The 14,647-nt window shown below is 37.7% G+C and overlaps 1 non-coding gene across 1 annotated transcript; it reads left to right on the forward strand.

The window, feature by feature from the left end:
• The first annotated feature begins 14,342 nt into the window (after positions 1-14,342).
• Positions 14,343-14,401, forward strand: LOC117797553. Its single transcript, XR_004622563.1, has one exon. It is a non-coding gene; the product is annotated as a U7 small nuclear RNA (small nuclear RNA).
• Positions 14,402-14,647: the final 246 nt, after the last annotated feature.

Genomic DNA, 14,647 nt, shown 5'->3' on the forward strand with positions numbered 1-14,647 from the left:
CCCTGAAGGAAATTCTTTATGCAGTGAGTAGGGAGACAGTATAGAAAGAAAAGGCAAACATTCATATGGCCAGTGCTCCATTGTTTGTTTTGTAGTATGTTGGTTGAAAAATTTACTTCTTGCTTCTGAGATTTGTTTTTCAATCATAAAGCTTTCAAAAATATAGCATATCTAACTCAAAGCCTTTAAAATTTATGTTACAAGATTTATTAGTGTTCTTATAAATCATCGCTTGATAGTAACAAATTATCAGAATGAGTTGTATATTAAAATGACAAATCAGAATTTAATAGTAAAGATAGAAGATGTTTTCAAGTCAGACAGCCAAAGCAATAGCTAATGGGAATATTTGGAAATGTGACAATGATTCATAGCAGGGCTCTTGGTGTATAAATCCAGCAGAAGATTTTGCATTTATCCACTAGGACTTTTGGTCTGTTGTTTATAAATCAAGAAGTTAATGAAGAGTCAGAGGTCTGTAAATCCAGATACTAAATTAGAAATTGGTAACTTTTGTTTTATAAATAAGTAACCCAAGAATTACATATGTAACTAAGCAAAAAAAAAAATGCATTTAAAATCAGGTGAAGGTTAGCATTTATAAATCAGAGTTGTAAATAAAAAGATGACCAGTATCAACTCAACCAGTTCTACAACTCTGTATTTCATAAGATTATAACAGGGATGTATGGGACAGTATGCCAACACTTAGCAACTTTAGTGAGATAATTACCTCTTTTATGACCCTTATAGACCTCCTGTTTGTTCATCCCCAAATATCTCATGAAGGGAGAGGGAAGACTCTCATCACAAAAGAACACAAGTGAAGCAGAATAGCATGGAACTAAGGAACCCAGACAGGCGACTGACTTGGAGATGAACTTGAACGGGGCACGTTTGCCTTTCCCTGGCTCTGTTTCAGAGAAACTCCATTGCTGGATTGTCTCCCTCTGAGTTACATCACCAGCGAAGAGCTGGGCCCAGTGGAGTTTCAGGGAGATTCATCCTGTCAAAGCTTCTCTGTCCCTTATTTCCACATCCCACCCAATAAGTCAAGTGCCTTATTCTCCTTTGGCTACCCCGAGGCTGTGATAAAATATCCTGCCTTCCCATTCTGACTGCTTTCTGTCTTCTTCTCTCCATACATTAGTGTGTCACTGATCAATGAAATGTATGCTTCGGATTTGAATGGTTGTTAATCCATGACTCCATGTGGGCTACTAGCTTTATATGTTAATACAGACCTTCATTTGTCTGCAGACCATATGGTAACTTTTTGTCATTTTTAGAAGGGTGAGGTCAGGTTCCTTAGCGGCACACCACCATCCAGACTAATTCTCCCCAGGAGCTTGATACCGTGAGAATATATCTGACCTCGGGGCCTAAGTTGACATCACCAGATCTCAAGAAGCACTTCTTAAATGGCTTACCCTGCAGGCTTTCAAGTCAGGAAACACTGTTGCCTACACTCCTTATATGCTACCTCTAGACTTCTGATTGGCAATAATGCTCTGAAAGAGCTATCTGGACTCTAGCTGCGTCTCTCCTCAGCTTGCCTTATGGATGAGTACCCTCTTGCACACACGTCTGTTATTGCACCGGAGAGTGACACCATGACTCTCCTTGTGGAAAATGGCCCTAATTCTAGAAAGGATTCTAGAAGGCTGTGCCAGGCATGCCCCCTTAGTTGCTGAATGGATCATATGGTAGTGGGGGGAAATGTCTAGGGCAATAGCAAGGAGGTCTGACAGCTCAGAGAAGTGGCTAATAATCCCTGGTAGTTTGATGACAAAATACAGCTTTTCCCATTAATAACATTTCGGCCCAGGCGAGGAGCCCAGCATAGTTACTAGGATACAGAGAACCAGCTAAGCTACTTGCAGGCTGTGTCTATGGCACGGTCCTTATTCTTCAAGATGTGGCTCTAGCAGCAAAATGGGGGTGATGGCACCTACCTCCCAGGGGTGTTGTGACGATCAAAGGAAATGGGAAAGTGCTCAGCGTAGTGACTACATGTAGAAATTGTGCAGTAATCACTGGAATATAATGTTACACTGGGAGCGACCCAGGTAAGGTCTCATCCAATCCTTCGTTGTCCATGTGAGAAACTTCACGTCCAGGGATGTTGTCACTTCCTCATGGTTACCCAGTAGTGAATCAGGAGCTCAAGAGTTCAAGAGGAATGCAGGTTTCCCGTTTCCCCGTTGATCGTTCTTCATTCTACATTACATGGTATCTCCTTGATCCCTTACAAATCATTTACAGTACCTTTGCCCCTCTGGTGCCTTAATAAGATATGTGTTCACGTTAATAACTTTTTGCCACAGAACACGTAGTAGGCAAGAGGGGAAAGTAAACATGAAATGAGGTTTTACGCAGAAAGGATAAAACCTATAGAGATATGCCTATTGAAGGGACTTGGAGTGTGGTGTGAGGGGTTCTGTCGACAATAGTACACGTTACGTAGAGGCCGTGAACTCCTTTCAAGAAGGTTTAGGCAGCATGATGCTGTTTTCACTTACTGCCCTCACAAATAGTTCCCAGTTCTTCTCTGACTGGACTCTCCAGAAGCTCAGGTCGAGGAGTATCTTCTGAGAGAACACAGACAGTCTTGCCTTGGGAACCGTTGCCGTGGAATCCTCTGTGAGTCTGCATTTCTCCACTGGCTGCTTCAAGAGGAAGTGGGTAAGCAGCGATGCTAAGTGCATAGCCCCGGCACGAAGAGTGCTTTCGCCACATTGATCCACTCCTGACCGCTGGGCACAGCAAACTCCCGTCGCCCTACTCCCTGCTTTTCCTCTAATTATGTGACATCAATAAATGGGTTTGTGTGTGGAGAAAGCAAAGGAAACGAGCATCAGGCCTGGGTTTTGGCCGCCCTCCCTTTCCCTGCCTCCTGCCTAATCTGTAAATCTGTAAATGAGCATACCTTCCAAGAAGCAGAAGAATCGGTCACATTCTGTCAGAAAACAATTATTTACTAACTTATCCCAGAAGTACTAATCTTTGTTTAATATGTTATTGATTTTCTAAACTGTTAAGTGTGGTTTATAATCACATTGACCTACATGGTACCATGCTTTACATCAATTAATACCTAGTTTATTAAAACATGAATGTGTGCCATAGACAGTTAACTGACAAACTGATTGTGTGTATGAAAGAGACTTAGAAGAAATTTCCTAATGAACATTGAGTTTTTTTTAGATCAAGCCCCACATGGGGCTCTGTGCTGGGTGTGGACCCTGCTTAAAATTCTCTCTCTCACTCTGCCCCTTCCCACCCTTCTCTCTCTCTCAAAAAAAAAAAAAAAGTTTTTTTTAATGGCTTATGGGAGCTCTGTAGTACATCCCAGACTCTTACTATCTTTCTCTTTTCTTCCTAGAAGAAACAAGCCAGTACTATGCAAGTATGAAGCACCTCTGGGCTTCGTGATATAATCCAAAATTAAGTTTTGGAAAGTGTGTGCATAATTAAGTAAACATCACTGCTTATGGAATGTGTGTGTGCACACATGCACACACATACATGCAGAGAACTTGGGAATAGGCTAAAGAAAAGAGGTTTTTTTTTTTTAAGATTTTATTTATTTTTGTGGGAGAGAGAGAGCGTGAGCACAAGCAGGGGGAGGGGCAGCGGGAGAAGCAGACTCCCCGCTGAGCAGGGAGCCCAATGTGGGGCTTGATCCCAGGACCTCGGGATCATGACCTGAGCCAACGGCAGACTTAACCTACTGAGCCGCCCAGGCGCCCCAAGAAAAGATTCTAAACTATGTAAGAATACTTAATGTTGCTCCACTGTTGATAAAGGATAAGATTCATGCCTATTCTTTTAGAGGAAGTATCTTAGTCTACTAGGGCTACCATAACAAAATACCACAGACTGGGTGGCTTAACCAACATGAATTTATTTTCTCACAGTTTTGGAGACTACAAGTCCAAGATCAAGATGCCATTAGGGTTGGTTTCTGGTGAGGCATCTGTGTCCTCATGTGGTCTTCCCTCCATGCATGGACAGAGAGAGAGAGAGGTAAAGAGAACATGCTCTGGTATCTCTTCCTCTTCTTATAAAAACACCACTCCTATTGGATGAGAGCCCCACTCTTATGACCTTATTTAACCTTAATTATGTCCTTAAAGGTCGCTTCTCCAAATATAGTCACACTTGGGATTAGGACTTCAACATATGAATTTCAGGGGGGCGGTGGGACACAGTTCAGTCCACAACAGGGAGGTAGCATGACATACAGAAAGTCCTGGACATGGAAATCTTTTTGACCTGGTTTTGAGTACCATTGATTCCAGTTGTGTGGCTTTAGACAAGTTACTTCATCTCTTTGTGCCACAGTTTCCTCATCTGCCTACCTTGCATGTTGTGAGCCTTTAACAGATATAAACTAAATTTTCATCTTTTGTTTCAAGCAATTTCATTATAAGGACTTTACTTACTCTTAGTACAACTTGTTAAAAACTATTATAATAGAGTTCTCTTTTATTCTGTGTGTATTTTGTTGTGTTCTTATTGGAGGTGTGTGGTTTACTTTCAATTTAGTCGTAAGCTCTTTGAGGACAGGGAACATTACTTCTTGTTTAACATTACTTCTTGTTTATCTTTTTATCAGGCACCTAGCGTAGTATATTTTACACAGTAGACGTTTAAGCAGGTCATGATAATTTGGTTGGTTTGAAAGTTTTGGCACCTGCCCTCTTGATTTGGGGGCTGTTTTCTCTATCCCTACACCTCCTTCAAGTATGGCCCTATTAATTAATTTTAGTGCATCATATGGGATTTCTGCAGTGCTTCAATTAATAATTAATGGTTGATGTTTATGCATTATTTCCCACCTCATTCTAGGAAATAATTGTCAATATATGTTAAGTTTTGAAACAAAAAGATTCACTTGTGTTGGTGTCAGCAGCTAAACTCAAGTCAATCCATTTTCAACAAAGTTCCCAAAAAGGAGGCACAGACTGTTAAGTTTAACTTACTTATATTAGTTACCACACAGTAATATTTTACCCATTTTTATAAAAGGTCTCTGTAAAATCTTTCAAGCCATTGTTATTTATAAATTACATCTGAAGACCATGATTTTCAGGAAAGGAGTATGTGGACGTGATTGTGTGTCATTAATAATTTGAAGAAATAGCCAATAGTATTTATTACTGCTAAAAGAAAGGAGAAGACATATTACTTCAAGGAGCTTATGGTCCAGTCTGGGTGACAGAATCTAAGGTGACGTAACAAATGAAAATGTAATTGTCTAGTCAGGATTCAGAAGAGAACACTATTTGACCTCATCAAGATTGTAAGTCACCAAAAAGAAGGGATCAACTTACATTTTCTTGCATCTTCCACCATAACTGTTTCAGTGCCAAACATAATTAATGTTCAGTAGACCTTTATTCCATGAATAAGCTAACCAGTTTCTTGATCCACATTGGAAAATTTTTTGACAAACATTCAGTTTCTGTCATTTTTTCTTTGTGATTCCAGATGATAAAGATTGTGGATATAAATAAAACAATATTTAAATGACTTGCACTGTCAAATATGTGTATATATATGTATTTTAGTACATGACTCAAGCTACACTTCTTTTATTAATAATGCAATAATAGTGCAATTTTTCGTATATAATCAAGTTAATTAAATGTTTAACAGCATCACTCATTTCTGAACTTCTCTGTAGCCTCCAGCTTAGTTTATCTTCTTAAGATCTGGGTGTAAACGGCTAAATTGTGCAGTCCCAGGGTTCTGCCAGGAGCTAATGTCAGGTATATTTCACACAACCACATGCCCCTCTATCGGCTAACTTTTTTCTTGACTTCTTCCTGTGAGTGTGAATGGTACTGCCAGTCTCCCATCCTCATCCTAGCCACGCTGGTCAACAATATCATTCATTTTCTACCTCTTTCTTTTCCTTTTCCTCACCCCTCAAACACAAGCAATGGTTAGGATATGAGGAGTTCAGAGTCTGGCTTGATTGTTCGTTCTTTCAGTTTCCATTGCTTCTAGTTCAGATTATCATTACCTCTTACCTACCCCTAAGTGATCTTCTGGTCACCAGTTTCTCTTTGTTCCAGATACTAGCTTAGATTTCTCTGTCACTCAATAGCTATATAAATATAACCTTGATTCTGCCTTGGTGATGGAATCTCCTACCTCCATTCATGCCCCAACAGTCTATTGCTTACCCTATCCACATACTTGGTATGCCGCCTTCTTACCATATCCACATACCTAAAGTGTGTCTCTTTTTTAATCCTGTCAAAATCCTTTGTTTTCATAAAGCATTTCTTCTTTAAGCTCCTAGAATACCTCAAATGCACCATTCTAGTAACATTTATCACAGGCTTCCTATAACAATGGTTACTGCTATTTTTAAACCTCTTTTAGGTCATAAGCTATATTTGATTTATATGTTTCTAATCTCATGCTTTATGCCTAAATTTCATCATTACTGGCTTATACCCAGGGAGTTTAAAAAGGAAGAAAGTTTATACCATCATAGGTTTATGGAAGAAATACAGTAAATACACAAATGTAACAAAGTTTGGGAACACAAGAAGATTGGAACACAAAAAGGCAAAATCATGTATTCAGGTATCGTGTATTAGAATATCAGGCAAAATCCTGTATTGCTGTATTTCTTAAACAGAAAGATTCTTAAACTTTCCTAGAAGCCTCAATCATTAGAGAAAGTTAAAGATAGGGAGAAAAATGGAGATATTATGTCTTCATCAAGCCTTTTGCATAGAAGATATTACCAGCCTGCTCATAGGGGAATTCAGCACGCATGGCTTGAAACAATGGCTCAGTGGGTTAGGCTACATAATCTTCTTTTCAAGCCCCAACTTAATTGAATTTATAAATATCAGTCCCTAAAAATTACCTGGGGAAAACATTTCGTCATTGCATTAAGAAAGTAGTGGGGTACTGGCGTGGCTCAGTCGGTTGAGGAGCCGACTCTTGATTTCAGCTCAGGTAATGATCTCAGTGTCATGAGCTCTAGCCCTGGGTGAGGCTCCAAGATCATCAGGGAGTCGGCTGGAGATTCTCTCTCTCTCTCTCTCATTCTCTCTCCCTCTCTGTCTGCCCCTCCCCCCATGCATACATTCTTTCTCTTTCAAATAAATTAATAAAAAAAAAAGAAAGTAGTATATTTTTCTTCCTATTTATCAGAAATACTATAAAATACCAGTTATTAAAGAAAAAAGTGGGGTGCCTGGGTGGCGAGGTTGGCTAAGGGTCAAACTCTTGTTTTCAGCTCTGGTCATGATCGCAGGGTCATGAGATTGAGCCCCACATCGGGCTCCGTGTTCAGCACAGAGTCTGCTTGAGACTTTCTCTCCTTCTCCCTCTGCACTCTCTCTTTTCCCCTTACACTCTTTTTCAAATACATAAATAAATCTTAAAAAAAAAATTAAAACGTAACTAATTTTCTAAAGCGCGTATAGTATGAAACAGAAGACAGAAGTAATTACTTTGGTTAGGACTTTGGTTAGGCAAAAAAAAAATCTTGACTGGGTCAAGATTTCAAAAAGTTCAGTTACAGAATAGTTGACTCACCAGATGCTCCAAGATAAAAAGAGTCAATACTAATAAAAATAATTGCATTAAGAAATAAATTGAGGAGAAAGTGCAGCTCTTCTGTACAGAATAATTCTAATTAATAAGTGAAGAAGGAATGAGGGAAATAGAAAATCACCTTTAGGCAATCATCACAGTAAGAATTGGTACAGGCAAGAACTGTTGATTGATGCTAAAATTAGTGGGAAAGTATGGTGAGAAACAAGATATTTGCATAGTCCCAAAAGCCTGTCCTCACAAGATATTTATTACCCACAAAAGGAAAAAATAGCAACTTTTTGTTTTTATTTAAAGAAATATAACAGACATCACCTAATCAAGGAATCACATTTAACATCACCTGCAATAAGATACTTCAACATCATGAATCCTGTGATATGATTCACTGAGAACAAATTATTTCTTTGGGATCCTTGCCAAAAATACATAACCTCATTCTAATCATGAGGAAAAAACAGATAAATCCAAAGTGAGGAACATTCTACAAAGTACTGACCAGGGCTTTTAAAAGTGTCAGTATCATGGAAGGTGAGGAAAGAATAAGGAACTGACAAAAACTAAAGAGAGATGGAATACTGAATGCAGTGTGGGGAGCTGTGCTGGATGGTGGACTCAAAAAAATGACATTATCGAGAAGACTAGCAAAATTCAAATAAGGTCTGTGGTTTAGTTGATGGTATTGTGTTTACATTAATGTTCTGGTTTTGATAATTTGCATTATAGTTATGTAAGAGGTTAACATTAGAAGAAGCTGAGTGAAGGGTATACAGGAACTCTGTGCTATTTTTTGCAACTTTGTTGCTTCAGATAGACACTGCTTTTAGTGTCAGTGACAGAACATACATATAGAAATAAGGAATCATTGGTTTGTGATACCGATGTGTAATAAGCATTTTCACTCTCTTCAAACAGGCAAATGTGTTTTCTCAACCCAAAGGTTCATACAGAAATGGAAAAAAAAAAAAAAACAAAAAACAAGTGCTAAGAGCTCAGTTCTCCAAATAAAAAAGATGTATCACAGAAATACGAGGCAGCATGGCTTCATTGATCATTTGTCTACCTGGGATATCAGAATGTTTGTCCTAGTACAACATAGATACTATGCTATATATGTTATCATGTAACAACATAGAACATACAATGTCTGTGTTCTTACAGGTTAGTTATTTCTGCTGAATAACTTGTAGCAGGGCTATTAATCAACAGAAAAATGAAGCTGCTTTTGGTGGTGAAAATTGCTTTCCAGTGACTGATTGCACTGATCAGTCTTCTGAAAGGGAAATCAAGAGTAAAGTGGCACATAATTCCATAACAGTGCAGTGCACATGAAGAAAAGTAACTCATGCAGAACACAAAAAAGCAATTGTTGAGAAAATGTTGTGGGGCAAGTAAGTTTGGGAAGCACTTCTAATTTGAAAATTCTCCCTGAATTTTTGGGACACCAAAAGTTATAAGAAGTAGAGAAACTGACTTTACTCTTTTCCATTCTATTTCTCAAGTGTATTTGATCACAGATTCTTTTTTTTCTTCATCAAACACCATGTAACATGTCCGGAGACCTATGTGTTCTAAGGATCTTGGGTGAGAAACGCTAATGTAAAGAAGGACCAGTCCCTGAAGGGGTGGTATGACCAGTGTTACATTTTAGGACAAGGTATACTGCAGAAGTGTGTCAGGTAACGTGGAGAGGAAACGAGTAGGAGGCAGGGAGACCAAGTCTGAGCAGGGAGGCTGGTGGCGACAAGAAAAAAGATTAGTGGTGCAGAGAAAACCAAGTGAGAACACACAAGGTGTGAAGACATTAGCTGGACAACTCTTTCCTATTTATAAAACAACTATGACATTAAACAGACCTTTTTATATGTGGAATTTCTGTTGTCAGGTCTTGGACTACTATTTGCCATAGTCCTGTATTACTTTTTTAAAATTTACTTTGGTTTATTTATTTTACCTGAATGTATGTAAGATGTATTTTCCTATTTTATCTGAATGATGTATTTCTGATGGTACCTGTTCAAGAATTTAGCCAGTGGTCCCTGAAAAAAAAAGCAAATGACAGTCATAAAGAAGAGGATCTACAATTAAAAATATATTCTTAAATTCTTTACACCTAATTTCTGACCAGTGGCTAAGGAAATATCAACCTGTAAAGAATTCTTCCACACACCCTGTTCTTCCCTCACCCCACCTGCCCCAAATAGCTAAGCCTGTTTGATTCCTTACTTCCAGGAGACAAAAGTGAGAATTTTTGTCCTCAGCACACTTTCTGGAAGCAGTTATTATGAACCATGGATCTGAAATTGCATAATTTAGATGAATTTTCCATCAAGAGGCCAGGGGGAGAAAAATGCCACATCTGGTTGGAAGTTTCTAGTTTTCCAATGATAGGTGACATTCATTTCTATATTCAAGTTTTAGTGTCAGTAAGTTAGTTTGAAGGTTAATCTAAACCCATCAAACTTGTTTGAACTATATCCATTACTTAAAATCTGTCTAAAATTAATAACAGAATATTCTAACCTTTGATAACAGGTAATGCTCTGGAACTTTTGCTACCCCTGTGCCTAACAGTTCTCTGCCATGGCACTCACTCCAGCTTGAGTGCTGTAGATTTGTTCTGTTTTTACTTGCAAGCAAAACTGAATAAGAAATGGCAGTTGTGGGGCGCCTGGGTGGCTCAGCGGTTAAGCGTCTGCCTTCGGCTCAGGGCGTGATCCCGGTGTTATGGGATCGAGCCCCACATCAGGCTCCTCCGCTATGAGCCTGCTTCTCCCTCTCCCACTCCCCCTGCTTGCGTTCCCTCTCTCGCTGGATGTCTCTATCTCTGTCGAATAAATAAATAAAATCTTTAAAAAACAAAAACAAAAACAAATAAAATCTTTAAAAAAATGGCAGTTGCATTTTAATTTAAGGTAACATTTAGAAATGATATAGAAAACTTGCATAATGAGAAAATAGGTTTCTAAATCTAAGTCATTGGGAGACTTTTTTTTTTTTTTTACCTTTTTCATGTTTGAAACAGGTTCTTAATAACGTGGTCAATCTGTTACAAGGCATTTATAAATGGCACTACATAGAATTATTTACATGTCTCCTGAATGTGATAAAGGACACTTTTTATAAGAAATTATTACAGAAAAGGCAATGTGACTATTCATTGACTATTAATAAATAGCATATTTATCAGTGTTTCTTTATATTAAAGTAGCATATAAGTAGATATTTAATATTGAAAAAAGTCCACTGAAATAAGAATTTTTCCAGATTCTCAACTCCAGACTAAAGTAGTTGAATTTTTACCTTTTAAAAATTCTACTTGTAAGTATGAATGTAGATGAAATGAACATGTTTGAATGTTATAAGATACCCAGCCTCTAGAGTACAAAAAGAGCTCTGTGAGAATATAAGTGAGGTAGAAAAATATTTAAATTAGGTTGTACACTAATTTTAAAGCACTCTCTATGATTCTTAGCCAGGAGAGTGTCTTTAAATATTTATTTGAAGATGTTGCTATTTAGTATATTTATGCCATCTTCTGGCAGTGGTCCCTTAAGCTAGGAATATTCAAATTAACAGGCTCTGGTAACAACAGATAATTTGGTATTTCCACACAGAATGTTAGCCAACATTCTTTAGATTGTATGGAGTGCTGTAAAACCAGAATGAGGCCACAATCAATAGTGGCTCTCCTTAGTAAACAGAAATAGGGTGATTTTAGAAAATCATTGTTCTTTCAGTCCGCTAGCCCCAATATACCAAAATAGATGCTAAACCCTCAAAAAAAAAAAACCTGTAAAAATTAAACATTTGGAAGTACCAAGCGTTTGTGAAGAGCTGGAGCAATCAAAACTATTTCACACAGTGCTGGTGGAAGTATAAGTTGGGACAGTTTGGTATCTTCCAATAAAAGTAAACAGGAGCACACTTTATGATCTGCAATTCCACTCCTTAGTACATAACACTTACACATATGCACTAAGCATTGCTTACAGAATGTTCTTAGCAGCATTGTTCTTAAAGGCAAGCAATGGAATCAGTCCAAATGGCCTTTCGTAGGAGAATGGACAAATATTCATTCATTGTATGAATAAGCACTGGAATATGATACAACAGAAAACGTGGATGAACAGCAGCTGCATGCATCAATATGGATAAAGTTCAAAAAAGTCACATAAAAAGACATGTTGGGGCACCTGTTGGTTAATCATTGGACTCTTGGTTTTGGCTCAGGTCATGATCTCAGGGTTGTGGGATCTAGCTCTGAGTGGGCTCCAGCTCTGCTTGGGGGCTCTGCTTGTCCCTCTGCCTCTCCCCCTTCTTGTGTGCACTCTCTTTCTCTCTCTCACTCTCTCAAATAAATAAACAAAATATTTAAAAGAAAGACATGCTCTAGGATTATATTCATAAAGCACCAAATGAGGTAAAACTAAATAGCAAACTGTTTATGTATTAAAAATAGAAAATAAAAACAAAAGAATAAGTAATATAAATTTTTGAACTGTGAGTATATCTAAATACAGGGGGTTGTGAGGTACTGGTAATATTTTACCCTAATTTTGGTGTTGAGTACACAATCACTTATATAATTATTACTTATTAATTGATGTACCCCCTTTTGTAAGTATGGTAGTTTTCAAAATAAAAAATGTGATTGTGAAGCAAAATGAGTTTAGGCTTGGCAGTTTCCTCAGAGGCAGACTCTGTCAGATGTGGACTTGTTTCTCTAGAGTGGTGGAAATCATTTACAATATTTATGGTAATTTGGACATAATACTCTCTAAGGACCTACCTACGCCAACTTGGTTTTTTTTTTTTAATTTCTTCATGCACTGTTGAATTTGATTTATTGATATTTGTTGAGGATGTTTGTACCTTTGTTCATGAGAAAAGTTAGTCTGTTTTCTTGTAATGTCTTTGTCAGATTTTGGTATTAGGATAATGCATAAGTTAAGAAGAACACCTCAGCTTCTGTCTTCTGAAAGAGATTGTGGAGAATTGATATAATTTATTCATAAAATGTTTGGTAAAATTCACCAGTGAACCCATTTGGGTCTGGGGCTTTCTGTCTTGGAAGGTTATTAATTATTGATTCAACTTCTTTAATAGACATAGTCCTATTGGGGTTGTCTATTCCATTATTTTTAAATAGAAAAAGAACTCAGATACTGAGGAGTCACATTGGATTTAGACTCTATCTAGATTTTTTTCAGATTATTTATAAGTTTTATTTTTGCTTTTCCCACACTTAATTTGACAGGTTTTTTTTTTTTAATTGTCCACCTTTACGGAATCACACCAAAGTATTCAACCTAGTTTTCATATAAGCTGCTCTCTCTTATATTGTTTGTGTTGCTTTTTTAAAAGATTTTATTTATTTATATGAGAGAGGGAGAGCAGGGGCAGGAGGAGAGGGAGAAGGAGAAGTAGACTCCCCGCAGAGCAGGGAACTGGATGTGGGATTCGATCCCAGGACCCTGAGATCATGACCTGAGCCGAAGGCAGACACTCAATGGACTGAGCCACCCAGGTGCCCCTGTATTGCTTTTAAAAAGTGATTAAATTATACAATTATCAGAACATGTGTAATACTATAAACAGGTATCATAACAAACACAGATCATTCTTGGTAAACATCCATCTCTGCATGGAGTGGGCCTACAGTAGAGTAGCCTATGAGCTCTGAGTCTTGAGTATGCCCTGGGCATCAGTTGGCTTGCTTTACAGAGACCTTGGAGAGCACTGGTTAATTTGATGAATTAGTTGAGTAGATGCGGATTTGTTAAATGAGCTCCTGATTTATCAAATAACATATGAAGTATTGTGGTACAAAAGAAATATGAACTAGAAAGTACAGGTGGCCTGACCTTTATGCTCTCTCCCTGAATCTTGTAGGACTTCAGTTTATTTCCTTGTACAGTAGTGATAACAACCGTACCCACTGAAGAGATGTTCTGGACTAGGGAATCACTTGGGATTCCTGGGGGGATGGTAAAGGAAAACAGAGAGGAAAACACATTTATAGTGCATGTAAAGAGCTTTGCATCCATTATGTAATACAGTATTATCTTTAGACTGCATACGTCTAAGGTCCTTATTTTAATCAATGCAAATTAAAAGGCTACTTCTGTAAAACAGGGTTATTTTTACAACACAGCAGATGGCCACAAATAACGACATTTTTAAACTGATTATAACAAAAATAAATTTTTTAAAAGTCCTACATGCCAGATGTCTTCACTCAAGACATCAACTTGCTTCTCTTAAAATGAAGACTATCTCTAAAATATAAAAAAAGTTATTCCATGACAATCATGAGCATAAGCAATGCACATTAATTCAGCTTATAGAAAATAATGTGCCCCCCTCTGAGGCACACACAGAATATTGAAACATATGACCAAAAGAGTGTTCAAAGATTGGAATGAAAGTGACAGTGAATTGGTAAAAACATTCAAACCATTAACAAAATGTTTCAGTAGGCACTGAAGAGAATAATGTATCAAAGGAAATATACGTATCTGTATATGTTTATGATTCTGCTGTATCTTTCTTGCTTTTTTAAAATTTGTGATATCCTGTCAAGTAATAATAAAGCATTATCAGAAATCACACTTTCACTTCACTCCAAGGCAGTAGTCAAAAAATATAACTCTGGTGTTGAACACGCTGAATCTCTGCCAGCCATGAAAAATTGCTCCCTGCAAGGTTTACCACCTTGTCTCTCAGTCTTGTCAACTCTAATAATCAATAAGTTTTATTTCTCTTTTACTTTTTTTTAAGTAGGCTCCATGCCCAGCATGGAGCCCAATGCAGGGCTTGAACTCACAACCCTGAGGTCAAGACCTGAGCTGAGATCAAGAGTTGGGTGCTTAACCAACTGAACCACCCAGGCACCCCTCTCTTTTACTTTTTACATGACCTACCAACTATTTATATAAATTGAGCTTTTATAATTTTAATTTAAAGTAAACTTTACTTGTCTTTTACCTTAATTCTCTCTCCATTACCCAGTGATCTAGATTCCGTTCAGAATAACTCTTCCACCCAATAAGCT

The sequence above is a fragment of the Ailuropoda melanoleuca genome, chromosome X (genome assembly GCF_002007445.2).
Source record: "Ailuropoda melanoleuca isolate Jingjing chromosome X, ASM200744v2, whole genome shotgun sequence".
NCBI lineage: Eukaryota > Metazoa > Chordata > Mammalia > Carnivora > Ursidae > Ailuropoda > Ailuropoda melanoleuca.